Raw genomic sequence first — 27,179 nt, 5'->3', positions numbered from 1 at the left:
CTATATAAAAACACAACGGAAAGGAATTCAGATGGAAGATATACCGTCGCCGTCGGTATAGTTTAAGGTTTTATAGTGGGTGGGCTCCGGACACGACGAGGCCGAATATTGTGGCTTGGGTGAGGAGCCCGCCGACAGTCGACGCGGGTGTGCCGCCGACCATAATATTGCCGTAGACGTCGGCGCCCAAAGTGAGCAACACTGGCGACGATCGGTAAAACGTCGGATCGGCCAGCTTCATGAACTGGAATGGGGCCGCTACCGACGGGTCCAGATTTGCCGTGGGGTTTAACCTGGCATAGTTTGCTATTACGGTGGCTTGGGTCGTGATCTTTCCCGCTACCCCATACTTTCCTCGAAGAACGATGGTGCACCTCGACAGACGTGCGGTATTGTTACGCTCCAGGTGTAGATCCTTGCTTCTCCACTGGCCGTTGGGGCGATGGCTAAGGCGGATGCACCTCTCGTGAACTCTTCCATCTCCTTCTCCTCCTCTTCTACCTGTTGGGCCCACGATCGTGTGTCCTCGGTGATGTTGATCGATAGCACCTCGTCGCTTTCGTCGTCGTCGCGCTCTGCGCAAGGGATCGGGCGTGGCCGTGCTTGCTCGTGCTCCATGTGAAGCGTAGTGTGGTGTGGTTCACGGCAGCGGTGGCAACGGTCGTTGCTAGGGCATATCTCTAACCGATGGAACGGCGATAGGCAATTGGGGCAGTGCCGGTGTATAAGGACGGCCCGGAGGCGTTCTTCTGCCGACATTCCCCTGTACCGCGGGCATAGTCGTATGCCGTGGTTCTTCTGGCACAACCGGCAGGAGACGGTGAAGGAGTCAACGCGTTGCTCCGTCTTGTTGCGTTTGACCGAGAAACCCGTCATTCTGGAACGGGAACTTGTTATTATTTGTTTTGCATTTTAAGGGAGTTGGGTGGCGTATGGGCGGAGAGTAGAAGCTTAATTGGTCGAGCTTGTGGTTGGCGTACTCGGGTTAAGGGTTTATTTGGGATTAATAATCTGGTTAAGTTATTCTGCCGATGTAGTGACGTGTAGTGGTTGAACCCACTGTTAGGTTTAGTAAAATTTGATTGACATACGCCTAAAATGAGCCTTTGTTTTGAAATTAGTTTCATCAGAATGAAATTGCTGATATTTAAAGCCACCAATAGTAAGATTAAGAATTATTAAATATAGACTTAGGGCAAACTATATTTTTTGGTGGTTGCCTAAGGCAGGCAATGCGCGACAATATACGGTATATCACGGTAAACTCCTGTGTTGTCACGGCTTCTTGTAATTGCCCTACAAAAATTTGGTCACAAACCTTACCCGCGCCCATGCAAATGTGACTATGAATATAACCTATGAATGCCTGTAAAATGACTAGTCCAATGACGTCGTGCAGATAAAAGGTGCGACAGATGTAAAGAGGCCTTCATTCGCTGTCTGGGAACACTGTTTGTGTTGCTTTGGGCCATGTTGTGTGAGAATCACAAATTGTGGTGTGTTTGTTGATTCCAACACAACCCTGGCGGGGATAGCATACACTATCGAGTGTAGTAATTTGTTAGAGCTGTCAGCTGCTCACTCTTCCAATCGTTGGAAAGAGACAGCTGTGCGGTGCTGCCAATTTGGCAGCGTAATGAGACATAATGGTCATGTCATGCAATCATTTAGGGACAGCTCGCGTTTGAGTCTTGACGCGACATCAACGCTAATAATTACTTCTGGAAATTTTCATTTTTTTGTTTTGGGTTCTCCCATCACGTTGATTTTGTTGAATTATTATTTCGTAAAAACATTCTGACCCTTTCTTTAATTATTTTATCAATCTTAAAGATTGTATTGAAATCTCCCATTAGCTCTTCCACCGTTAAGTCTACGCTTGGCTTGGAAATGTTACGGTCTTAAATTTCGGAGTTATTTCTTTATAGTTCACGAAACAGTCTAAACTAAGTTGGAGTTTAGAAGAAAACTTAACTTTTCCTAATAAAAATAATAATGGAAACGGATTTAAGGAAGATACCTATTTTGCTTATTTTTTTCCACTGTTATATTTTTTTTGGTTTTGATAAAAGGAAGCTCATGATACAAACCAGAGCGCGCCTTCTTGTTTAGATCTATATTTTCGCGATTATATATGTATCCTGATTTTTGTTCACGTGCTAACGCTCGGGTGTGTTGGATCTCATGGATCCGAGTTGTGATACCCTTTGGATCGCGTGCAATGTGCTTACTGCGTAAGAAAAAGGCATCGAGTGTCACCTTTGTTTCGTTCATTCAAAATGACATTCATTCATGGAAATGAGTATAGATACATTTTGAATGAATTTTCACTATGAAGAATGGGTAAGTATGCAGGTATCGTTCCTTTTTTATAATGTTATAAATTTACTAATTTTATTCTTTTATTTCATTTCAGGTACTCTTTTTGTTTCATTTCAGATACAGATTAATGAAAAGTTGGATACCATGAAAGCGATTGCGTGGGACTTCCAAACTTCTTCAGTTATGGCAAACACAGAGTCAGCAATGACATATCTGGACATCCCAGACAAGTCGGAAAGCGGCAAAACTATTAATTAATTGGAATACGAGGTTTACTCATTGCGGACCCAACCCCTGTTCCACATTGCGGATTAACCTCTTCATCATCATCATCCTCTTACGACTCCGCCGGCGATTCAGTCGCTGAAGAAAGTAGTAGCACTAGTAGCGAAGAAGAGGAATCGACTTCTGAGAATTTTGCTGCTATTGAGATGATGAAGCTCCAACAAATCTTAGTTTTGCAAAACAAAAGTGATTTGGTAAAAGAGAGCCAAGCTAAAGAGCAATACGAAGAAATAACGAATTTTGCAGGGCACAAATGGAAATGGACCACTTTCACGCAAACATGCGTTAAAAATAGTTACAATATTAGCTGAATGGGGTTCAATGCATCGTGCAAAAAATCAATGACTTTGAAAATGATGCACACTTCTTCCGAATCTGTCGTGTTTTAGGGCGTACAGGGGCAAATAGGGCTGGTGCTGCGACCAATGACATAAAGAAGCGTAAATCAGGGTTTCGCACAGATGATCTCAATACTGTGCTGGGGGTTGCTGGAGACGACGAAGCAGCTAAGTTAATGCTAGCATAAGTTCGCCACAAATGGTAAAAGTGATGAGCACTTTGGCGCAACGTAAAACGACGTAGCACAACACTTGCGCTCGCTTGCTTTCAATATAGGTAGTACAACAGATCAGCTGGATTTAAGGCAGTGTGCTGATGTATTATATGCAATAGGCACCTTAAAAGTTCAGGATTCTGTGCTGGCAGCGAAAGTTTGTGCTGATATACAAGCGGTGCTAAATAAAAACTCTGAAAGGTCTGCATTCTCAGCTGTTGAATCGTAGGCAAGTTTGTTTACTTTTTTACTAAATAACATTTAATTTTAAAAATGTTAAAAAAGGATACTATTCCTTTTGCCATCTTGGGGCTGAGGCCATGACTAACAAAGCAGTTAAAAAATCGGGCCTCAAACTGCAACTCCCATACAACAAAATTGTATTCCGGTCATACTTGAGGGTAGAGACTGCATTGGAGCAGCCAAAACGGGAGCTGGTAAAACATTCGCATTTGCATTACCCATACTTGAAAAACTTAGCGAAGAACCGACAAGTCATTTCGCACAAGTGCTTACACCGACGCATGAACTTGCTTATCCGATTTCGGAACAATTTCTTGTTGCCGGTCAACCGATGGGGGTGCGCGTCTGCGTCGTATCTGGAGGTACTGATCAAATGATCGAAAGCCGAAAACTTATGCAACGTCCCCACATTGTTGTTGCAATGCCAGGGCGGTTAGCAGATCACCTAACTGGTTGTGATACATGTTCCTTTGATAATCTCAAGTATTTAGTAGTGGATGAAGCAGATCGTATGTTAAATGGTGATTTTGATGAAAGATTGGCAATAATTGAACGTTGTCTGCCGAAAGAGAGGCAAAATGTATTCTTCTCGGCGACAATGAAGGATTTCATTAAGGAATCTAGTATATTTCCCATAGCAAAAGATTGCTTTGAATCGTCAGATGATTCTACAGTAGCAACAGTGGAAACACTTGACCAGCGTTATTTGTTGTGCGCAGATTATGATCGTGATATGGTATTAATGGAGGCGTTGCGCAAATTTCGTGAAGAGTACGACAATGCAAATGTTATAATTTTCACTACTACAAAGAAGTACTGTCAGCTCCTCTCTCTGACTCTTAATAATATTGGCATTGAGAATGCTTGCTTACATGGTTTTATCCGACAAAAGGAACGTGTTGCCTCATTAAATCGTTTTAAATCCAATCATGTGCGTACTCTCATCGCCACAGATGTAGCTGCACGTGGCTTGGATATACCTAGTGTTCAATTAGTTATGAGTCATCGCCTACCACGTACACCCAAAGAATATATACATCGTGTTGGTCGCACTGCCCGTGCAGGGCGCAAAGGAATTGCGATTTCTATTTCTAGATTTCCACATGACCTGGAATTACTGGGAGAAATTGAAGCAGCAATTAATGCGAAATTAACAGAGCATCCAATCGATCAACGCATGGTAGAGCGCATTTTTATGCAAGTAAATGTAATACGCCATGAATCCGAAATAAAATTAGATAACAACGATTTCGATGAACGTGCGCAAAATTATAGGCGCAAGCAATGGATATTAGAGGGTAAAGATCCAGACGCAATGGAGCAAGCTTTTCTCGAAAAGCAACGAGATAAAATACGTGCAGCTCGTCAATTACGAAAGCAGCGTCAAAAGGAATGGGCCGAGAAGGAGCCAGAATTAATACAAGATGACCGATTTAAAAGTGTGGATGCTTTGCGATTCAAGCGTAAAAAATCAAAACCATTTAAGAACAGCGAAGCTGATAAGGCTGCAAGCAAAGGCAAACAGCACAAATTAGCTGCTAAATCAAAGGTGATTAACAAAAGCAGATTGAGTGAGAACTCTTGAGCTGAAATTAAATGCGACAAATTAGCATTAAAATAGTCAAAAAGAAATTAATTTTAATATTTCTTTGAACATAATTATTATAAATGCCCGTTTCAGGCAAGCGTTCCCGAAGAGAAGGAATACCCTACAATTAGCGGCCTAATTAAACCGTTGAAAGGTATGCTGTGTCGGATCCATTTTAACTAGTTTGGGCATAATGAGGTATCGAGATTTGGATATAATGGAAGCGCTTACGCAATGGACAGCAAATCTTTGGTGGTCAAACTATACAGCCTATATTGGACAGCAATCCGTTGATTGGAATCAATTTATGATGGTAAGTAGGCAGTAACGCTAAATCACCTTAATTTCAAATCTGTTAATTTAAAGGTGAAACAACGTTTAACAAAAACAGCTGCTTCAAATGCTACTACAGCCAAAAACCACAGGAACCTGCAGAACCTGCGCACACCCAACGGAGGATGGCAGAACCTGCGCAAAAAATAACGGAGGTTGATACGCAAACAGATTTAAAAGGTATGATTTCAACCGATATTACCTTACGGTAATAAAATATTAGCAGCCCAATTCTAAACGAAAATTCCGTGCGAGTTTTTTTCCCTTCTCCCATTCCTCGTTATTGTAAATAAAAATTCCTTGTGAGTTTTTCCACTTCTCCCTTCCCTCCTATTCTGAACAATGTTCGAAAGAGAGGAAACCGGTTATGGGAGAAAAGTAGGTACTATGAATGTGAGGGAGAAGGAGATTTCTTTGCCATTTCATAGGAGTTTTTTCACTAGTTAAATTAAAGGGAATGCATCAAAAATAGTTAAAGGAAATTAGTTCTTTTAAGAAAGAACACTTAATTGTACAAATTTGTGCTAAAATATGTATTTACATTGTACCACAATATTCTCACTGTTAATACAACAGCAACAACAACCACAATATTCTTTATTTTAAGTCGAAAAGTATATCATAAGCAACGGAAGAGCTCTTTGAATATTTGATGTAGCCATCCAGAAATTGCGCAAGGATTTTTTAAGAAGGCTTAGTGAGATTTTGGCATATGGCGAAAGGCGAACTCAATTCGACGCGGCCGCCAGAAAATTGCTTTGCAGAATGAAAGCAGGCAACTCCGGCGGATTTGTGTTATCCCGCCGTCTTCTTCTTATGCTCCTCTGTTGATATTGCTGTGGCACCAATTCATTACTCATTTCAGTGAATACCACACGAAATGCAATAATGTGCATTGTTTACACCTTACTTCTTAATTCCAAACAAATTAGCAACAATAATAAACCTTTCAATTTTTTAAACAAAATAAGAAATGCGCAATGAAATTTCAATTGACCAAACAGCTGACTTCGAAAATTCGAAATTCCTTAGGAGAAAAAAAAAAAATTGGAGGAATTTTTCCGCGGGAATAAAAAAATCCGTAAGAACAAAATTCCGCGAGAATATTTAGAATTGGTATGTAGATGTTTTAAGACAAAATCATGATTATTGATTTACTGGTATTCTGTGGCAGATAGCTGATCTGCGGTAAGGTTCTGTTGGCCTCGTTCGTGGTGAACGAGAGCTGGGTTAGGGGATTTGTTGGCCTCGTTCGGGGTGAACGAGAGCTGGGTTACGGGGTTTGTTAGAGCGGTTGGGAGTTACAAGTCTCCCCTTGCCGTATCCAGTTCGACGACTCGAACTCGGTTATCGGGGCCATAATGAAGGTTGGCTATCCGACCTAGTCTCCATTCGTTAGGGGGCAGATTATCTTCCTTAATGACGACTAGGTCTCCCTGTTTAAGGTTTGATTGTGGATGCTTCCACTTAACGCGCTTCTGCAATTCGGTGAGATACTCCGTTTTCCACCGTTTGCAGAAGGTTTGATACAGCGCCTTGAGTTTTTCCCATCGATTGACGAGTGATGCGCGATTCTCGCTGCCGTCGATCTCGGGTGGCGCTAGTAGGTGGCCCCCGACTAGGAAGTGCCCGGGGGTAAGTGGCTCCAGGTTGGACGGGTCATTTGAAGATGGGCTTAGGGGTCGGGAGTTGAGACAGGATTCAATCCTACACAGGAGGGTGCTAAACTCCTCCAGAGTAAATTTATGATCCGATGCGATCTTTTTGAAATGAGTTTTGAAACTCTTGACCCCCGCTTTCCACAGCCCGCCCATATGAGGACCAGCTGCTGGTATGAAATGCCATGTCAGGGTTTGGTGGGCATATTTAGAGAGGGTTTGGTTGCGCGCATCAACGAGGAATGCCTTGACCTCTGAGCGGAGAGCCCTTGACGCGCCGACAAAGTTCGTTCCGTTGTGGGAATAGAGGTTTTTCGGGCATCCTCGTCTGGCGACAAACCGGCTAAATGCTGCGAGAAACGCGGCGGTGCTGAGGTCGCTAGTCGCCTCCAAGTGGATCGCCTTAGTCGCAAAGCAGACGGATAGGCAGACGTATCCTTTAGACATACGGCATCCTCGTCCGCTGTAAGACTTGATGCCAAACGGTCCGGCGAAATCCACCCCGGTGTTGGTAAATGCCCTGCTAAAGGTGGTGCGTTCCGCAGGGAGGGTTCCCATGAGTTGCGTCGGGGAACGTTTGCGGAATAGCGTACAGGCCTTGCAGTTGTGTATGATGGATCGGATCATGTTTTTGACCCGAGGTATCCAGTATTGCGTGCGTAGAAGCCGCAGCATAAGTTGGTTTCCGCCATGTACGGAAATGGTGTGGACAAACTGGACCAGGAGACGGGTGAGTCGGCAGGCGTAAGGGAGGATTATCGGGTGACGCTCGTCGACGGGAACGTCCCTGGATGCGTTGAGGCGACCCCCCACCCGAAGGACATTATCTTCGTCGATAAAGGGGTCTAGAGAGAGAATCTCGCTTTTGGTCGCGATGGGATTCCTAGTTCTCAGAGCGCTTATTTCTTCGGCATAGTGGTTGGTTTGGGATATCCTGATGAGGCGGCTAGTCGTAGCCTTGATTTCGTCAGGCGAAATCTGGTGCGACTCTGCTTTAAAGGACGTTTTAGTTTTTGGATGGATTCTATTGGCGAATCTTATAACGTAGGAGATTACCCGCAACGCGCTTGATAGATCGGAAAACCGATCAAGAATATCCTCGCTATTGTTGATGTTCGTTGCTACATGCACTTGCACTCGTTTTTCTTCGATGTTTGTGTGGTACTCCTGTTCGCCTTGAGATGGCCATTTCGCTTTGCCTTCTTGCAGCCAAGAAGGTCCCTGCCACCACAATGAGTTGTCGACTAGGTCCGTGGCTGGAAGTCCTCTGCTGGCTAAGTCCGCTGGATTTGATGCGGACTCGACATGATGCCATGCTTTCGTTCCTACCTTCTCCACGATTTTTGTCACCCTGTGAGCTACAAATGTTGACCAGGAACACGGGGGTTTTCGAATCCATGCTAGGACGATGGTCGAGTCTGTCCATAGGTGAATGTTAAATGTGCCTAAGTGCAGGTTCTCCATCACATTTTCCAAAGTCTCAGCCAGCAAGACAGCACCGCATAACTCCAATCTTGGTAGTGAAATTGTTTTTACTGGTGCCACCCTTGTTTTTGCCATGAGTAGGCTAACGTAGATCCTATCGTGGATCTTAGCTCGCGCGTAAACCGTAGCCGCGTAGGCTTTTTCGGACGCGTCACAGAAGCCGTGAATTTCGATATCGTTAGTTGGTGTAAAGTGCACCCACCGAGGTATACGAATCTGGTTAATGGCGGGGTACTCCTGCATAAAAGTTTGCCACCGATCTAAAGTAATTGCGGATACCGGTTCATCCCAATCCGCCCCCTCCAGCCAAATGTTCTGCATTAGTATCTTAGCTACGATGATAACTGGAGCAAGCCAGCCTAACGGGTCGAAGAGTTTGGCGATGGCAGATAGGATCGCCCTCTTTGTTAAGATGTCCTGGTTTTCGATTGGTTTCGCTGTGAAATAAAAGTAGTCGGAATGCGCGTTCCAACGGATCCCTAGGGTTTTTACCATGCTCGCGTCCACGAACTCCAGAAAGTCTTCCGTAAGCCTGTGAGGTTTGGGTATGCCCTGTAGTATCCTACTGCAATTAGAGGTCCATTTTCGCAGAGGGAATCCTGCTGACATTAATGCGGCTGTGATTTCATCGCGAGCAGTGACTGCTGCCTCGATGCTATGCCCCCCTGCCAGGACGTCGTCGACGTACATGCTGTTTCGCAAAATGTGCGCTGCGGTTGGCAGAGATGACTCGACGTCATCTGCAAGTTGATGTAGGGTTCTGATCGCTAGATAGGGGGCACAGTTTACCCCAAAGGTTACCGTGTTAGCTCAAACACGCTGACAGGGTCCTCTGATTTGAGTCGAAAAACTATTCTTTGGTATTGGGTTTGATTTTCCTTTACCCAAATTTGCCTGTACATCTTCTCAATTTCGCTGTTGAAGACGTACTTTTAGAATCTCCATCGGAGGAGCAGTATTGTTAAGTCAGATTGAAGTACTGGGCCGGTGTGTAGCACATCGTTCAGGCTTGTGCCATTGGAAGTCGGGCACGACCCGTTGAACACGACCCTCACTTTAGTCGTTGTACTTTCCTCTTTGATAACCGCATGATGCGGCAAGAAGTAGCAATCAGATGATTGTGGTGGTACTACGGTGTGCACCTTAGACATGTGCCCTAACGTGACGTATTCTGTCAGTACCCTATTGTATTCCGTCTGTAGGGCCGGTGTCTTGGCTAGGCGCGTCTCGTTCCGATAGAACTGAGAGCAGACGCTCTTGAGAGATGGGCCCAAACAGACGGTTTTTAGGAAGCTTTGTTTGAATGGAAGGGCGACGGTATATCTTCCATCTGAATTCCTTTCCGTTGTGTTTTTATATAGTGCCTCGCAATAGGCATTGTCTTCCGTCAGGGCTTTTTTCGTTGGTATGTTTTCAATTTCCCAGAAAGCGGTTAGTTGCTTGTCTAGGCTAATTTCGTTAAAAAAGGATACTCGTGTATTGGTTGGGTGAGGTGCATCTGCACGACCGGTTAAAATCCAACCGAAGACGGTTTCTTGGGCGAGAAGCGTACTTAGAACGTTCTTCCGTATACCGTTTAGTATGATCTGGGGATAAATATCGCCGCCAAGTATGAGGTCGACTGGTTCATTAATGAAGAACCTCTTATCCGCCAGAATCAGATCAGGGAACGATTGCCGAGTCGTTGCGCTCACTTGGCAAGTCGGAAGGTTCCCTGTTAATTGAGGCAGGACTAGGGCCACCGTATTGATGCTTACTACGGGGTCTGTAAGCGAACCTAATGTAATCGCACATGATTCCTTTACCTGTGCAGATGGCGTATTATTTATTCCTGATACTTGCACGGGCAGACGTTTGGATGGAAGGTTTATTCGCTTTTTTAGTCTTTCTGTTATGAAAGAGCATTCCGACCCAGAGTCTATCAGCGCTCTGGCAGAAAACTTCACTCCATTATAGTGTATATTGACACGTGCTGTTCCTAATAACACCCCTTTAGTGGTGTTAGCATGACACGAAGAGACGTTATTAGCATTATCTTGTCTTTTTTCAGACTCCATCCTTGCCCTAGCCTGTTGTGAGGTTGAAGGTGTATTGTCGGTGGTGTTTTGAGTCCACCTTTGAGGAGTTGTCTTTGGTTGTGCTGTCGGAAGATGGAGCAAGGTGTTGTGCCTTGCATGGCACGTGCTGCAATTAAATTGGCTAGTGCATCGTGTCACGGTGTGTCCACCCGACAGACAATTCAGACAGTAACTATTGTTCTTGACAAATTCGATTTTCCCTGACGTAGACAACCTACGGAATTTTTGGCAATTTCGTAATTTGTGCTCCGTACTGTTGCACATCTTACATGCCGATTTTGGTACGCTGGCTTGGTAAACCCCAAGTTTTGTAGAATTTTCCCTAGAATTCGAATTTTGACTTTTGGGTGCTTTTGTAGTTTTGTTACCCCTAAGATCGGAAACCGTCTCTAATGTCTGGAAGCGATTGGACAGGAATTGGTCCATATCCTCCCATTTCGGGATATCTGTCTTCCGTTCTACGGTCTGTTCCCAAAGAGCCAATGTAGATTCAGGGAGTTTTGTGGAGCATAAGTAAGTTATGATTGCGTCCCAATTTGTGATGTCAATATTATGACATTGTAGCGCAGAAATGCAATTGTTGATCTCACGTTGCAATTTTTTAATTGATGTTCCACACTCCTGCTCGACTGCCGTCAGATTAAATAAAAGTTTTAATTGTGTGTTGACGAGGATACGTTTATTTTCGTACCTGTCGCTTAGATTCTTCCAGGCGGTTGCAAAACCCTCGTTTGTTAATGAGCACCTGCCCACTGCTTCTTTTGCCTCCCCTTGAGTTTTTTCTTTTAGATAATATAATTTCTCGACATCTTTCAGATCAGTATTGTGGATGTATATCGCCGTGAACATATCTCTAAAGGCTGGCCAGGAAAGGTAGTCGCCTTTAAATACATCGGTGTCACAAGGCGGCAGCCGCATTTTATGTCCCCGGCGCGAAGAATCTTCATCCTTTGCTTCATCCTTGGCCGGCTGTGGAGTGATGGCTTCGGCTTCAGCCGCCACAGCAGACATGCATTGCAGGTAGCATGCAAAGCAACTTTTATTCTTCTTTCTTAATGAGCTCAGCTCGTCTTTGGACAGTTCAGAATTGCTGAGAAGACTTTCATATGTGGACTTGGTCTTCTTCCATAGTGCCCTTAGCTCCTCTTGCAGTAGTGCAAGGGCGTGCTTGTTCCGGGTTTCGGCCGGGGTGGAGTTGAAGTCTTGTTCAAACTCCACTATGGAACCAGCCAATCCAATATAAGTCTCCATTGCTTTAATTAATCTGAATATTTTGTTTCTTTGAAGGTGTCGAGCTTGAAGGCAAAGGACTTAGTGGCGTTGGGGTGTATTCAACCGCAGCCAAAATTATAAGAGTGTTTTGTTTTTTGTACGTAGAACAGCTATCAATTCTGCTGTGATTGTGCTGTGTGAGTAAAAGCTTTAAGACCACACGAATTCTGGTCTGATTGAATGTGTTAACACAGATAGCAATCTTATGTGAATAGTGATAAGCAAAAATTTTAATCAAATGTAAATTGTGCCGTGAATGTAATGTGGGCAGTGATATGAACCACTTATAGAGATCCTCACGAGGATTGTGTAAGCCACAGATAGAAATCCTGCCGAGGATTCAATGTGTATACAGTGATATGGAAATAAACACAGATAGAAATCCTGACGAGGATTTAGTGTGTATAAAGTGATATAAATATAGTGATATGCAGCACAGATAGAAATCCTGAAAGGTTCTAGTGTGTACAAAGTGACAGCAAGCACAGATAGAAATCCTGACGAGGATTTAATGTGTCTACAGTGATGTGCAATGCAGAGAAGAGAATTCGTCTGCAAATATTTAATGTGTCTAAAGGGTGTGTTGGACACAGATAGAAATATTTTGATAACTTAGCGTGTCTAAAAAAAAAAGGTTTTAAAAAACGCAGATGTAATCCCAATGTGGATATGTCACAAATTGAAATCCTGTGGATTTAATGTGTGTAATTCTAGAAATTTGAACCACAGATAGAAATCACCTTGAGGATTTAATGTGTATACAAGTGAAAGTGAAACACAAATAGAAATCCTGACGAGGATTTAATGTGTATACAAAAAGGTGTTATGTGAACGTTGATGAGTATCGCCGAGTAGCCAACCAGGGTATCTTTCCCAACAAAAGAAATAATTTTTGTATATTCAACTTGACGTGGAAAACATACGATTTAAAGTATTTATTAAGAAAAAAGCGATACAACTACAGCTATATAATATAAGACTCAGTATAAATAGTGTGATCAAGCCACTAGCCACCCAACGTAGTGATACTTTTTTGGCTTTTGGTAATATTTCAGCTCGCAAACTGATTACTAAAGTGAATTCTGTGATAGACAAGCTAAGGCTATCAACCAAGTGAAAATATGGTTCCTGACTAGGAAGTTCTGACAACGCCTGTGACGACGAGGGGTACAATACAGTGCAGTGCTGAACGTGAAAAAAAAACTAAAAAAATTCACTGACTGTCTGCCTTGAGCGGTGTCGAGTAACCCTTACCACTGGTGGGGGGAATTACCCGATCGTCAAAAGGCGATTGTGTGCTTAAAAACACGAAATCTAGCAATTTCACTTGCTTTGCCTCTTTTTGTAACTATCACACAGTGCACTTTTACGTAAAACACGTAAATTAAATTTTAAAAAATATGTGCAATACCAAGCAACCACGTACCTTGTGTTTTCGATGTGATGCCGATGCTAATAGACTGTATGTGATGTTGATTAGTGGACTGTTTGATGTTGTGCGCTGACGTGATGTGATTCTAATGGATGCGATATATTATATTGATTTGATTGTGATGTTGTGTGATGAAGCTAATGGACTGTATGATATAATGGATTGTATGATGTGATGATGGACTGTATGATGTATGCTACTGTTGATGTGATGATTTTGAGGTGATGAATCGCCTGTATAATGTGATGATTTTATGGCAGTATGTGTGCTGTGTGATAGCGAGTTGCCAAATGTTGTGCTAGTTGGTTTTGTTTCGCTGATTACTTTCTCCAATTTAACACTTTTATAAATAATTTTTCTTGCTTGGCTAATAATTTCCAATTATTCCGCTGCGCTGATTCTGGGGTAAATCACCTATGTTGTCTTCAAATTTTTGATTTTCTCGGCGCGTAAGGACCAAATGTTGCGGGGGGAATGTGGCACCCGTGTCGTAGGGCGCGATCGCACGCAAATAAAGAAAAAAGAAAAAGGAGAAGAATTAATACCGAGTAACTAACAATATTTATTCAGTTCATCAACAATATAAATTTTTTGCTATGTCTATTATAAATAGAGGAATTATTTTACACACCAAGTGGAGATTCACTATTATAAAAAATGTTTAATGACACATTCGTGCCCGGAATAAATGGTAATGCAAACAACCAGATATATTGCAAAATTGTTGCAATTGCAAATTGGAAAATATACAAAAATGACACTTGGCAATTCAAGGTTTAAAATTGTTATTTGCACTAGATTGTGAAAATATAAAAGGTTTGCACTTGGCAATTCAAAGTTTCAATAGTTATTTGCACAAAACAAATGAGAATAATTATTTGCAAATCTTAATTCACTGACACTCGCACTGTATAAAATGGTTGGTTTTTATCTTACTCACCTGGGGCTCGCTGCTGACTCTTAGACGTTCCAAATAGAAAAGAAATATTTAAAAACGAAAAAGGTCCGCACCATCTGCCGATAGCCAACTTTCGTCGAGTTTTTCCCCTTTGAAGTTAGCGCTCGGCAGGGGTGGGCCGTTACCGGTAAATAATAATATTGCCAAAAAATGTGCATTAGGGTGGTAGCGAATATTTAGGCTGGTGGCCTAAACAGTCTCCATAGCTCTCAACTGAGTATGTAATGTTCGGTTACACCCGAACTTAGCCTTCCTTACTTGTTTATTTTATATTTATGTTAAAAATCGTTTAGGTATGTAGATTTTGTTCATTATATATTTCTTATCTTATACATCCGATTATTCGGAGATTACGAACGGCATAAGATTATTGTTCAGCCCCATTCATGAAAGGTATGAAGTCTTCGGCACAGCCGAAGACAGTCCCGTCCTTACTTGTTTAATTTGTATAACAATCAAAAAATTTTTGTTTGGCAATAATACAGCTGATAAAAAATCAAGTTTATCAAGAGTATTTCTAGGTGCGTTCATATAACAGCGTGTGTAAATGGATATAGTTTTAAACCTTATAAGTTTATATGCTTTCATGAGTCCCCCTACTATGAACATCGAGCTTTTATACTCTTGTCAATTCTATTGGAATGTATAGCGTTTCTTTGTTATGATTTAAGCTTGCATGAAGTGCTTACAAAAACATTTGCTTACTTGGAATGCTTACAGGGTGACCATATGAATAATAGTACTAAAAATATAATGGTGACTTCACACTACGATACTTGTAATAATGTATTGTGTTGCTACATCCTCCCCTTTGATGTTGGGTGGATACATTAATCAAACATCATCAAATTTGCTTAGGATTTCCTGGGTCTTCCTCTCTTCCGAATTGGTTGTATTGGTGTTGGATCTCTATTCTCCTCGTTGCCTCTATATAGCATCAAGGTAGATGCGTGGTAAGCTCCTAGTGATACGCTTGGTTCGGATGTATTTGCAATTTCGTAAATTGATCTTTCGGACAACAACATATGGACCATCACGTTTTGGTACGAATTTTGAAGTTATTCCTTCCTCTGCCTGACTCAGTGCGTGTATAGTTACTAAAACTTCAGATCCCACATCAATATCTTCTCTTATCAACATAATTTTTGTTGCGATCTTGCATTTATATTAGAGAAAAATTGTAAGTTTACAAACGGCGATGGTTACTAGGACATGTTTCTGAATTTCATTTCTTCATCAGCTAGCTTTTCGGGAGCTGAGCGTTGAAGTCGTCAGCTAATCTATTTAAGTATGGCATAATTTGCGGTATAAAATTCTCGCTTTCTATCACTGCTTTGATATCATGTTCTACATCATCAAACGTTCTAAGTTCTCTTCCAAAATTGAGGTATGCTGCGGAGTAACCAGTTGACTGGCACTTACTGGTGTTCAATGCGAAACGAATGGCGGATAAGTTGCTGTTCCAGGTTTTGTGTTGGTTTTGTACAAATATACTTAACTGGGCTTTGAGGTCCCTATTTTTCCTTTCAACTGGATTTGCCTCAGGGTGATAAACAGGCGTGAAAAGCTGTTGTTCTTCCATAACGTATGCTATGTTTTGCATGACTGACGAGACAAATTGTACATCATTGTCGCTCTTAAGTCGTCTTGGTACACCGTATCGAAGAAAGATTTCGTTAGTTAGCGTTACTGCACAAGCTTCTGCTGTTGCTTCTTTCATTGGGAATAATTTAACCCACCTAGTGGCGACGTTTTCTAACACGAATATCCACTGATATGCATGGCAACGGGCCAAACAGATCGAAAGCAACAACTTCAAACCTTTGCTTGCTACTCGTGGTTTGGAGTAAACCCATAGGTTTCATGTTTGTTGCTTTATAGCGTTAGCATTCAACACAGGTTCTCACATGCTTAGTTATTTCGGTACGCATCCCTGGCCAAAAGTAAAGTTTAGCAATTCTGTCAATTGTTTTTTCGGCTCCATAATGGCCTGCAGTACTTTTGTCATGATATTCTTCTATTTGCGCGTTCATGAGCCGGTATTACGAGTTGTGCCTCTTCGGAGTCGTCATTTGCATAGCGATATAATACTCCGTCGTTGACGAGGTAACCGCGATTGCTCCATGAGGCAATATCTTCATCGCCTTTCTCTGAAGAATTTTTGACTTTCGCTAGGTAATCGTCTTTGAGCTGCTCATGTCGTAGCTCGCTAAATGTCTTATGAGGTAAATCTGCATAGAAAGTACATATACAATTTAATGATTGGTGATCATCTGTATCGCACGTCGGTCTCAAGAGCATATCAGCTAAGGAGTTGCTTTTGCCTGGGGTATACTCTATTTGAAAATTATAGGATTGAATCTGCAACGCCCATCTTGAAAGGCGACCAGTAGGTGATTTCATGCTCAGTAAGCATTTCAGAGGCTGGCGGTCTGTCTTTAAGTGAATCTCAGCACCTTCAATATATCCTCGAAATTTTGAACAGGCCCATACGATAGTAAGAGATTCCCGCTCCGTTGTGGAATAATTCCGTTCAGCTGATGTTAACAATCGACTGGCGTACTCGATGGGGTTTTCGTTTTCTTTCTCTCCTTGAAGTAATACTGCATATAATGCGTAAACGCTCGCATCGGTTTTTATTACGAAGGGAACCTTATCTTCAGCTTGCTTTATAATAGGAGTGTTTACCAGCAGCTGTTTTAGTTGACTAAACGCTTCAATTTGTCGTGTATGCAATTGCCATACGTGGTCCTTTGACCAGTTGAGAGCTATGGAGACAAAATAAGGAAAATCACCATGTAGGAAAATGAACCTAGGGTAACCCTGGAATGTGGTTGTATAACATGTGTATCAAATGGAAGGTATTAAAGAGTATTTTAAGAGAGAGTAGGCCATAGTTCTATGGATGGACGCCATTTAGGGATATCGCCATAAAGGTGGACCAGGGCTGACTCTAGAATTTGTTTGTACGATATGGGTATCAAATGAAAGGTGTTACTGAGTATTTTAAGAGGGAGTGGGCCTTAGGTCTATCGGTGGACGCCTTTTCGAGATATCGCCATTGAGGTGGACCAGGGGTGACTCTAGAATGTGTTTGTACGATATGGGTATCAAATGAAAGGTGGTAATGAGTATTTTAAAAGGGAATGGGCTTTAGTTCTATAGTTGAACGCCATTTCGAGAAATCGCCATAAAGGTGGGCCAGGGGTGACTCTAGAATATGTTTGTACGATATGGGTATCAAATGAAAGCTGTTAATGAGTATTTTGAAAAGGAGTGATCCTTAGTTCCATAGGTGGACGCCGTTTCGAGATATCGCCATAAAGGTGGACCAGGGGTGTCTCTAGAATGTGTTTGTACGATATGGGAATCAAATAAAAGGTGTTACTGAGCATTTTAAGAGGGAGTGGGCATTAGGTCTATAGGTTGACGCCTTTTCGAGATATCGCCATTAGGGTGGGCCAGGGGTGACTCTAGAATGTTTGTACGATATGGGTATCAAACGAAAAGTGTTACTGAGCATTTTAAGAGGGAGTGGGCATTAGGTCTATAGGTGGACGCCTTTTCGAAATGTCGCCATTAGGGTGGGCCAGGGGTGACTCTAGAATGTGTTTGTATGATACGGGTATCAAATGAAAGATGGTAATGAGTATTTTAAAAGGGAGTAATCCTTAGTTCTATAGGTGGACGCCTTTTCGAGATATCGCCATAAAGGTGGACCAAGGGTGACTCTAGAATGTTTGTACGATATGGGTATCAAACGAAAGGTGTTACTGAGCATTTTAAGAAGGAGTGGGCATGAGGTCTATAGGTGGACGCCTTTTCGAGATATCGTCATTAGGGTGGGCCAGGGGTGACTCCAGAATGTGTTTGTACGATATGGGTATCAAACGAAAGGTGTTACTGAGCATTTTAAGAGGGAGTGGGCATTAGGTCTATAGGTGGACGCCTTTTAGAGATATCGCCATTAGGGTGGGCCAGGGGTGACTCTAGAATGTTTGTACGATATGGGTATCAAACGAAAGGTGTTACTGAGCATTTTAAGAGGAAGTGGGCATTAGGTCTATAGGTGGACGCCTTTTCGAGATATCGCCATAAAGGTGGACCAAGGGTGACTCTAGAATGTTTGTACGATATGGGTATCAAACGAAAGGTGTTACTGAGCATTTTAAGAAGGAGTGGGCATGAGGTCTATAGGTGGACGCCTTTTCGAGATATCGTCATTAGGGTGGGCCAGGGGTGACTCCAGAATGTGTTTGTACGATATGGGTATCAAACGAAAGGTGTTACTGAGCATTTTAAGAGGGAGTGGGCATTAGTTCTATAGGTGGACGCCTTTTCGAGATATCGCCATAAAGGTGGACCAAGGGTGACTCTAGAATGTTTGTACGATATGGGTATCAAACGAAAGGTGTTACTGAGCATTTTAAGAGGAAGTGGGCATTAGGTCTATAGGTGGACGCCTTTTCGAGATATCGCCATTAGGGTGGGCCAGGGGTGACTCTAGAATGTTTGTACGATATGGGTATCAAACGAAAGGTGTTACTGAGCATTTTAAGAGGGAGTGGACATTAGGTCTATAGGTGGACGCCTTTTCGAGATATCGCCATTAGGGTGGGCCAGGGGTGACTCTAGAATGTTTGTACGATATGGGTATCAAACGAAAGGTGTTACTGAGCATTTTAATAGGGAGTGGGCATTAGGTCTATAGGTGGACGCCTTTTCGAGATATCGCCATTAGGGTGGGCCAGGGGTGACTCTAGAATGTGTTTGTACGATATGGATATCAAATTAAAGGTATTAATGAGGGTTTTAAAAGCGAGTGGGCCTTAGATGTATATGTGAGGGCGTTCTCGCGATATCGACCAAAATGTGGACCAGGTGATCCAGAAAATCATCTGTCGGGTACTGCTAATTTATTCATATATGCAATACCACTAACAGTATTCCTGCCAAGATTCCAAGGGCTGTTGATTTCGCCTTGTAGAACTTTTTAATTTTCTTCTACTTAATATGGTAGGTGTCACACCCATTTTACAAAGTTTTTTCCAAAGTTATATTTTGTGTCAATAAACCAATCCAGTTACCATGTTTCATCCCTTTTTTCGTATTTGGTATAGAATTATGGCATTTTTTCAATTTTCGTAATTTTCGATATCGATAAAGTGGGCGTGGTTATGGTCGGATTTCGGCCGTTTTTTATACCAAGATAAAGTGAGTGCAGATAAGTACGTGGGCTAAGTTTAGTAAAGATATATCGGTTTTTGCTCAAGTTATTGTGTTAACGGCCGAGCGGAAGGACAGACGGTGGACTGTGTATAAAAACTGGCCGTGGCTTCCACCGATTTCGCCCATTTTCACAGAGAACAGTTACCGACATAGAATCTATGCCCCTACCAAATTTGAGAAGGATTGGTAAATTTTTGTTCTACTTATGGCATTAAAAGTATTCTAGACAAACTAAATGAAAATGGGCGGAGCCACGCCCATTTTGAAATTTTCTTTTATTTTTGTATTTTGTTGCATCATGTCATTACTGGAGTTGAATTTTGACTTAATTTACTTATATACAGAAAATATATTAAATTTTTTATTAAAATTTGAATTTAAAAAAAAAAATTTTTAAAAAGTGGGCGTGTTCTTCATCCAATTTTGCTAATTTTTATTTAGCACATATATAGTAATAGTAGTAACGTACCTGCCAAATTTCATCATGATATCTTTAACGACTGTCAAATTACAGCTTGCAAAACTTTTAAATTACCTTCTTGTAAAAGTGGGTGGTGCCACACCCATTGTCCAAAATCTTACAAATTTTCTATTCTGCGTCATAACGTAAACCCATCTACCAAGTTTCATCGCTTTAAACCGCCTTTGGCAATGAATTATCGCATTTTTTCGGTTTTTCGAAATTTTCGATATCGAAAAAGTGGGCGTGGTTATAGTCCGATATCGTTCATTTTAAATAGCGATCTGAGATGAGTGCCCAGGAATCTACATACCAAATTTCATCAAGATACCTCAAAATTTATTCAAGTTATCGTGTTAACGGACAGACGGACGGACGGACGGACATGGCTCAATCAAATTTTTTTTCGATACTGATGATTTTGATATATGGAAGTCTATATCTATCTCGATTCCTTTATACCTGTACAACCAACCGTTATCCAATCAAAGTTAATATACTCTGCTCAACTGAGTATAAAAATAGGTAGGTACTTTGTGTGAGGATGCAAAGTTTCAGGTTTTTTGTGGTCTGCGTGTAAAAACTATGACTACAAATCACGTACTTCAACAATATATGACGTAAACGTAACTATTTGATGAAATTCGATGAATTTTGAAGGTTCTAGCCGTAAAAAAGGGGCAAAAAAATACAGTTTATATGGGGTATATAATATATATACCACCGATCTCTATGATTTTTTCAGACAACAATATATGCTATATACGTAAGCATTTGGTGAAATTTGAAGCTTCTAGCTGTTAAAATGGGGAAGAAATTGCGCAAAGTTTCTTATCTGAACAATCGGTTGTATGGGATATATACTATATATACCACCGATCTCAATGATTTTTTCAGACAACAATATATGCTATACACGTAAGCATTTGGTGAAATTTGAAGCTTCTAGCTGTTGAAATGGGGAAGAAATTGCGCAAAGTTTCTTATCTGAACAATCGGTTGTATGAGATATATACTATATATACCACCGATCTCAATGAGTTTTTCAGCCAACAATATATGCTATACACGTAAACATTTGGTGAAATTTGAATATATCTAAACGATTTTTAAGATAAATATAAAATAAACAAGTAAGGAAGGCTAAGTTCGGGTGTAACCGAACATTACATACTCAGTTGAGAGCTATTGAGACAAAATAAGGAAAATCACCATGTAGGAAAATGAACCTAGGGTAACCCTGGAATGTGGTTGTATGACATGTGTATCAAATGGAAGGTATTAAAGAGTATTTTAAGAGAGAGTAGGCCATAGTTCTATGGATGGACGCCATTTAGGGATATCGCCATAAAGGTGGACCAGGGCTGACTCTAGAATTTGTTTGTACGATATGGGTATCAAATGAAAGGTGTTACTGAGCATTTTAAGAGGGAGTGGACCTTAGGTATATCTGTGGACGCCTTTTCGAGATATCGCCATTGACGTGGACCAGGGGTGACTCTAGAATGTGTTTGTACAATATGGGTATCAAATGAAAGGTGGTAATGAGTATTTTAAAAGGGAATAGGCTTTAGTTCTATAGGTGAACGCCTTTTCGAGAAATCGCCATAAAGGTGGACCAGGGGTGACTCTAGAATATGTTTGTACGATATGGGTATCAAATGAAAGCTGTTAATGAGTATTTTGAAAAGGAGTGATCCTTAGTTCCATAGGTGGACGCCGTTTCGAGATATCGTCATAAAGGTGGACCAGGGGTGTCTCTAGAATGTGTTTGTACGATATGGGAATCAAATAAAAGGTGTTACTGAGCATTTTAAGAGGGAGTGGGCATTAGGTCTATAGGTGGACGCCTTTTCGAGATATCGCCATTAGGGTGGGCCAGGGGTGACTCTAGAATGTTTGTACGATATGGGTATCAAACGAAAAGTGTTACTGAACATTTTAAGAGGGAGTGGGCATTAGGTCTATAGGTGGACGCCTTTTCGAAATGTCGCCATTAGGGTGGGCCAGGGGTGACTCTAGAATGTGTTTGTATGATATGGGTATCAAATGAAAGATGGTAATGAGTATTCTAAAAGGGAGTAATCCTTAGTTCTATAGGTGGACGCCTTTTCGAGATATCGCCATAAAGGTGGACCAAGGGTGACTCTAGAATGTTAGTACGATATGGGTATCAAACGAAAGGTGTTACTGAGCATTTTAAGAGGGAGTGGGCATGAGGTCTATAGGTGACGCCTTTTCGAGATATCGTCATTAGGGTGGGCCAGGGGTGACTCCAGAATGTGTTTGTACGATATGGGTATCAAACGAAAGGTGTTACTGAGCATTTTAAGAGGGAGTGGGCATTAGGTCTATAGGTGGACGCCTTTTCGAGATATCGCCATTAGGGTGGGCCAGGGGTGACTCTAGAATGTTTGTACGATATGGGTATCAAACGAAAGGTGTTACTGAGCATTTTAAGAGGGAGTGGGCATTAGGTCTATAGGTGGACGCCTTTTCGATATATCGCCATTAGGGTGGGCCAGGGGTGACTCTAGAATGTTTGTACGATATGGGTATCAAATGAAAGGTGGTAATGAGTATTTTAATAGGGAGTAATCCTTAGTTCTATAGGTGGACGCCTTTTCGAGATATCGCCATAAAGGTGGACCAAGGGTGACTCTAGAATGTTTGTACGATATGGGTATCAAACGAAAGGTGTTACTGAGCATTTTAAGAGAGAGTGGGCATTAGGTCTATAGGTAGACGCCTTTTCGAGATATCGCCATTAGGGTGGGCCAGGGGTGACTCTAGAATGTTTGTACGATATGGGTATCAAACGAAAGGTGTTACTGAGCATTTTAAGAGGGAGTGGGCATTGGGTCTATAGGTGGACGCCTTTTCGAGATATCGCCATTAGGGTGGGCCAGGGGTGACTCTAGAATGTTTGTACGATATGGGTATCAAACGAAAGGTGTTACTGAGCATTTTAAGAGGGAGTGGACATTAGGTCTATAGGTGGACGCCTTTTCGATATATCGCCATTAGGGTGGGCCAGGGGTGACTCTAGAATGTTTGTACGATATGGGTATCAAACGAAAGGTGTTACTGAGCATTTTAAGAGGGAGTGGGCATTAGGTCTATAGGTGGACGCCTTTTCGAGATATCGCCAATAGGGTGGGCCAGGGTGACTCTAGAATGTGTTTGTGCGATATGGGTATCAAATGAAATGTGGTAATGAGTATTTTAAAAGGGAGTAATCCTTAGTTCTATAGGTGGACGCCTTTTAGAGATATCGCCATAAAGGTGGACCAAGGGTGACTCTAGAATGTTTGTACGATATGGGTATCAAATGAAAGGTGTTACTGATCATTTTAAGAGGGAGTGGGCATTAGGTCTATAGGTGGACGCCTTTGCGAGATATCGCCATTAGGGTGGGCCAGGGGTGACTCTAGAATATTTGTACGATATGGGTATCAAACGAAAGGTGTTACTGAGCATTTTAAGAGGGAGTGGGCATTAGGTCTATAGGTGGACGCCTTTTCGAGATATCGCCATTAGGGTGGGCCAGGGGTGACTCTAGAATGTTTGTACGATATGGGTATCAAACGAAAGGTGTTACTGAGCATTTTAAGAGGGAGTGGAAATTAGGTCTATAGGTGGATGCCTTTTCGATATATCGCCATTAGGGTGGGCCAGGGGTGACTCTAGAATGTTTGTACGATATGGGTATCAAACGAAAGGTGTTACTGAGCATTTTAAGAGGGAGTGGGCATTAGGTCTATAGGGTGGGCCAGGGGTGACTCTAGAATGTGTTTGTACGATATGGATATCAAATTAAAGGTATTAATGAGGGTTTTAAAAGCGAGTGGCCCTTAGATGTATATGTGAGGGCCTTCTCGCGATATCGACCAAAATGTGGACCAGGTGATCCAGAAAATCATCTGTCGGGTACTGCTAATTTATTTATATATGCAATACCACTAACAGTATTCCTGCGAAGATTTCAAGGGCTGTTGATTTCGCCTTGTAGAACTTTTTCATTTTCTTCTACTTAATATGGTAGGTGTCACACCCATTTTACAAAGTTTTTTCCAAAGTTATATTTTGTGTCAATAAACCAATCCAGTTACCATGTTTCATCCCTTTTTTCGTATTTGGTATAGAATTATGGCATTTTTTCATTTTTCGTAATTTTCGATATCGATAAAGTGGGCGTGGTTATGGTCGGATTTCGGCCATTTTTTATACCAAGATAAAGTGAGTTCAGATAAGTACGTAGGCTAAGTTTAGTAAAGATATATCGGTTTTTGCTCAAGTTATTGTGTTAACGGCCGAGCGGAAGGACAGACGGTGGACTGTGTATAAAAACTGGGCGTGGCTTCCAGCGATTTCGCCCATTTTCACAGAGAACAGTTACCGTCATAGAATCTATGCCCCTACCAAATTTGAGAAGGATTGGTAAATTTTTGTTCGACTTATGGCATTAAAAGTATTCTAGACAAACTAAATGAAAATGGGCGGAGCTACGCCCATTTTGAAATTTTCTTTTATTTTTGTATTTTGTTGCATCATATCATTACTGGAGTTGAATTTTGCCTTAACTTACTTATATAGAGAAAAGATATTAAATTTTTTGTTAAAATTTGAATTTAAAAAAATTTTTTTTTAAAAAGTGGGCGTGTTCTTCATCCAATTTTTCTAATTTTTATTTAGCACATATATAGTAATAGTAGTAACGTTCCTGCCAAATTTCATCATGATATTTTTAACGAATGTCAAATTACAGCTTGCAAAACTTTTAAATTACCTTCTTGTAAAAGTGGGCGGTGCACGCCCATTGTCCAAAATCTCACTAATTTTCTATTCTGCGTCATAACGCCAACCCATCTACCAAGTTTCATCGCTTTAACCGCCTTTGGCAATCAATTATCGCATTTTTTCGGTTTTTCGAAATTTTCGATATCGAAAAAGTGGGCGTGGTTATATAGCGATCTGAGATGAGTGCCCAGGAATCTACATACCAAATTTCATCAAGATACCTCAAAATTTACTCAAGTTATCGTGTTAACGGACAGACGGACGGACGGACGGACATGGCTCAATCAAATTTTTTTTCGATACTGATGATTTTGATATATGGAAGTCTATATCTATCTCGATTCCTTTATACCTGTACAACCAACCGTTATCCAACCAAAGTTAATATACTCTGTGAGCTCTGCTCAACTGAGTATAAAAATAGGTAGGTTCTTTGTGTGAGGATGCAAAGCTTCACGTTTTTTGTGGTCTGCATGTAAAAACTATGACTATGAACCACGCATTTCAAAAATATATGCCGTAAACGAAACTATTTGATGAAATTCGATGAATTTTGAAGCTTCTAGCCGTAAAAAGGGGCAAAAATGACAGTTTATATGAAGTATATAATATATATACCACCGATCTCTATGATTTTTTCAGACAACAATATATGCTATATACGTAAGCATTTTGTGAAATTTGAAGCTTCTAGCTGTTAAAACGGGGCAGAAATTGCGCAAAGTTTCTTATCTGAACAATCGGTTGTATGAGATATATACTATGTATACCACCGATCTCAATGATTTTTTCAGACATCAATATATGCTATACACGTAAGCATTTTGTGAAATTTGAAGCTTCTAGCTGTTAAAATGGGGCCGAAATCGCAAAAAAAATATTTATATACTATATATATATACTATATATACCATCATATATATAATATATGTATATATCACCGATCTCTATGATTTTTCGACACAACAATACATACTATATACGTAAGCAATCGGTGAAATTTGAAGCTTATAGCTGTTAAAATGAGGTAGAAATTGCGAAAAGTTTCTTATCTGAACAATCGGTTGTATGAGATATATACTATATATACAACCGATCCCTATGATTTTTTCAGACAACAATATATGGTATATACGTAAGCAATCGGTGAAATTTGAAGCTTATAGCTGTTAAAATGGGGTAGAAATTGAGAAAAGTTTCTTATCTGAACAATCGGTTGTATGAGATATATACTATATATACAACCGATCTCTATGATTTTTTCAGACAACAATATATGCTATATACGTAAGTATTCGGTGAAATTTGAAGCTTCTAGCTGTTAAAATGGGGCTAAAATTTGCGAAAATATATATATATATACTATATATATATACTACATATATATACTATATATACCACCGCTCTTTATGATTTTTTCAGACAACAATATATGCTATATACGTAAGCATTCGTTGAAATTTGAAGCCTCTAGCTCTTAAAATAGGGCAGTAATTACGAAAAGTTCCTTATCTGAACAATCGGTTGTGGGGATATATACTATATATACGACCGATCTCATAAATTTTTTCAGGCAACAATATGTGCAATATACGAAAGTATACGGTGAAGTTTGAAGCTTCAATCTGTTAAATTGGGTAAGATATTACAAAAATCCTCTTTTTCTGAAAAATCGGTTGTATGGAGGATATATGCTATAGTGGTCCGATCCGGTCGGTTCCGACAAATGTCTAATCGGACACCCAAATACACTCGCTCACCAAATTTTATCAAGATATCTCAAAAACTGAGGGACTAGTTTGCATACAAACAGACAGCCGGACAGACGGACAGACGGACAGACGGACATGGTTAAATCAACTCAGCTCTTCAACCTGATTATTTCGGTATACTTAATGGTGGGTCTATCTATTTTCCTTTAAGGACTTACAATTTTCGGTTTCGTGACGAAATTAATATACCATTTCATTTTTATGAAAGGTATAAAAATGCAAGATTAAGTGAAAAATCAAAACTAAAGCGCCTTTACTTGCTGATGGTGGAGATTTCTGATGAAAATGCCTGCTGCAATGTCTGCAAGGTTGCATTCCTTTGAGTTTACCGCGTTTACACAATGAAATGTGCGCGTAAATTTATACAAATTGTGTAAATGATTTTTCATACAAAGTTTGACAGTTCGTTTACGCACTGGATAAATTTATACGATTACACACTTTATAAGGCATTTATAACGGTTACATGAGTCCCCCTAGTAAATGTTTTACTTTGTGATAAACTGTGCGCTCGAGAGGTATGCTATAATATACATATATGTTTTGTATACATGTTACTTTGTATATTCATTGTAGCGTTGTAGGACCGTTGCTACCATTACAAGGTGAACGGCGCAAAGCCGGTCACTTGGAAAATAGCAATGGACTGCAATGTATATTTCATTGTCAGCTGTATTTCTTTGTTAGCTATTGCAATTAAAACACTAGCTA

The 27,179-nt window shown here is 40.9% G+C and overlaps 1 protein-coding gene and 1 pseudogene across 24 annotated transcripts in view; both read left to right on the top strand.

The window, feature by feature from the left end:
- The window catches only part of LOC137236879 (protein eva-1), a 3,007,131-nt gene that overhangs the window by 1,197,840 nt on the left and 1,782,112 nt on the right, over positions 1-27,179 (top strand). The gene's annotated exons all lie outside the window — the stretch shown is intronic.
- On the top strand, positions 3,434-4,988 carry LOC137238669 (probable ATP-dependent RNA helicase Dbp45A; annotated as a pseudogene).

This window comes from Eurosta solidaginis, chromosome 1 (genome assembly GCF_040869045.1).
Source record: "Eurosta solidaginis isolate ZX-2024a chromosome 1, ASM4086904v1, whole genome shotgun sequence".
NCBI lineage: Eukaryota > Metazoa > Arthropoda > Insecta > Diptera > Tephritidae > Eurosta > Eurosta solidaginis.
This window is presented reverse-complemented; position numbering and strand designations above follow the sequence as displayed.